Here is a 2500-nt window from a genome sequence, read left to right as displayed (position 1 = left end):
TGAGTCCCGTATCGTTATTTTTCGTCACTACCTCCCCGTGCCGGGAGTGGGTAATTTGCGCGCCTGCTGCCTTCCTTGGATGTGGTAGCCGTTTCTCAGGCTCCCTCTCCGGAATCGAACCCTGATTCCCCGTTACCCGTTACAACCATGGTAGGCGCAGAACCTACCATCGACAGTTGATAAGGCAGACATTTGAAAGATGCGTCGCCGGTACGAGGACCGTGCGATCAGCCCAAAGTTATTCAGAGTCACCAAGGCAAACGGACCGGACGAGCCGACCGATTGGTTTTGATCTAATAAAAGCGTCCCTTCCATCTCTGGTCGGGACTCTGTTTGCATGTATTAGCTCTAGAATTACCACAGTTATCCAAGTAACGTGGGTACGATCTAAGGAACCATAACTGATTTAATGAGCCATTCGCGGTTTCACCTTAATGCGGCTTGTACTGAGACATGCATGGCTTAATCTTTGAGACAAGCATATGACTACTGGCAGGATCAACCAGGGAGCTGCGTCAACTAGAGCTGAGCAGCCGGCCGCCCGGGAGTGTGTCCCAGGGGCCCGCGCGAACACGCAAGCGTCCGCTCAATTATTCTGCAAACAGGAGGAGGCTGAGCTCCCCTGCACAATACACCTCGAAACCCTCTCAGGTCCCGGCGGCGCGCAGCGCCGTCCTAAGTACTTGGTCGGGTTCGAGAGAGGCGCAATCGCCCGGAGTTAGGCGAGTAGACGCTTTAGGTGCGACCACCCGTGCTCCCAACTGAGCTTGCCGCTGCCGACAGAGGCCCGGGAGCGTGCTGTCGTGGCATTGCCGGCGGGAGACAACACGCGCCACCTACGGTGACCGGCAGCTCCAACGCCAGCGCCACAGAAGGGCAAAGGCCCCACGTGGGTGCCGAAGCGAACTCTCCCAGCACAGCGCACGTGCCAACACGTCTGCACAACTGCGATACAAACCACCAGCGAGAACCGCTGGGGCGACCGAGCAGCAGACGGCGTCGCGGCGCCGAGTGCCGGGCGGCGGCGCATCCTCAACGCACACAGTCCTCAATCGGACCAGCACACTGCAGATGTCCACCGCGCTTCGCACCGGGCCGGCGAGGACCCACTTTGGCTGCACGGCGCCGCGCGCAGGGTGCCCCGGCGCGCAGCTGCGCCGCCTGCCGCGTCCGTCGGCCGGCGCGCCTGCCACTGGGCGCCCCCACCAGCCGGCTGTAGCGCGTGCGCCCACGCACCGCGCGGCCAGCACGCCGGGCGGCCCCCCCTCACCGGCCGGGGACAGTCCCACCCACCCACAGCCGCGTATCGCTTCACACCCAGATTCACATTCACGTTCGTTGGTATGGTGGGGACCGCTTCGTAGCTGTACCGATCGTTGCCCTCACAGATGTACCTCCAGCAAGGACAACCGCACCACAACGGGTTACCAGTTGTTCATTTGCGTAACGTCACCAGTAAACGTACACGTCCATCCCCGTTTGCAAAGTCAACTATTATTGCATGCCTGCCTGTCAGGTGTCAAGACACACTACATCCGCTCACATCCACGCAACAAAATGTGCCCGACTAGAGGGCACGTGGAAGGTGCCCCCGTACGTATGCGATGTCCATTGCGCGACCAACTGTCAACCGGCCTCTGTAGCATGTCGCAGATGTGGAACGCGGGGCACCGTGCTATCACATTGTGTGAGAAGAGACTACTACGTCTGCATACACGCGCCACTACATGAACAGACGGCTCATGCTGATCGCCATCCACTGCGTCCATTACTCCCACACGTCTCTATGGCGTACCACACTGCAATGCAGCTGTTATGGGGAGATGACACGTAGCTGTGTACACAACATTCTGAGCGGGTTGCGGTTGGACAATACATTAATGTAACGTGTCATATGCCAATTACAGAGCAGGGTAAGGCACAACTTGGGTTAGGTTAAGGCACAACTTGGGTTAGGTTAAGGCACAACTTGGGTTAGGTTAAGGCACAACTTGGGTTAGGTTAAGGCACAACTTGGGTTAGGTTAAGGCACAACTTGGGTTAGGTTAAGGCACAACTTGGGTTAGGTTAAGGCACAACTTGGGTTAGGTTAAGGCACAACTTGGGTTAGGTTAAGGCACAACTTGGGTTAGGTTAAGGCACAACTTGGGTTAGGTTAAGGCACAACTTGGGTTAGGTTAAGGCACAACTTGGGTTAGGTTAAGGCACAACGTGGGTTAGGTTAAGGCACAACGTGGGTTAGGTTAAGGCACAACGTGGGTTAGGTTAAGGCACAACGTGGGTTAGGTTAAGGCACAACGTGGGTTAGGTTAAGGCACAATGTGGGTTAGGTTAAGGCACAATGTGGGTTAGGTTAAGGCACAATGTGGGGGTAGATTGCGGTACAAATTGCATTACATTGCGGTGCAAATTGCATTACATTGCGGTGCAAATTGCATTACATTGCGGTGCAAATTGAGTTACATTGCGGTGCAAATTGAGTTACATTGCGGTGCAAATT

At 56.0% G+C, this 2500-nt stretch overlaps 1 non-coding gene across 1 annotated transcript in view; it reads right to left on the bottom strand.

Annotated features, from left to right (window-relative positions):
- LOC126151258 (small subunit ribosomal RNA) overlaps positions 1 to 509 on the bottom strand; it is a 1909-nt gene extending 1400 nt beyond the window's left edge. Inside the window, exon 1 of the ribosomal RNA XR_007531885.1 lies at positions 1 to 509. This exon is cut by the window's left edge and continues 1400 nt beyond it. This is a non-coding gene — a ribosomal RNA (small subunit ribosomal RNA).
- Positions 510 to 2500: the final 1991 nt, after the last annotated feature.

This window comes from Schistocerca cancellata, unplaced genomic scaffold (assembly GCF_023864275.1).
Source record: "Schistocerca cancellata isolate TAMUIC-IGC-003103 unplaced genomic scaffold, iqSchCanc2.1 HiC_scaffold_1048, whole genome shotgun sequence".
NCBI classification, from domain to species: domain Eukaryota; kingdom Metazoa; phylum Arthropoda; class Insecta; order Orthoptera; family Acrididae; genus Schistocerca; species Schistocerca cancellata.
This window is presented reverse-complemented; position numbering and strand designations above follow the sequence as displayed.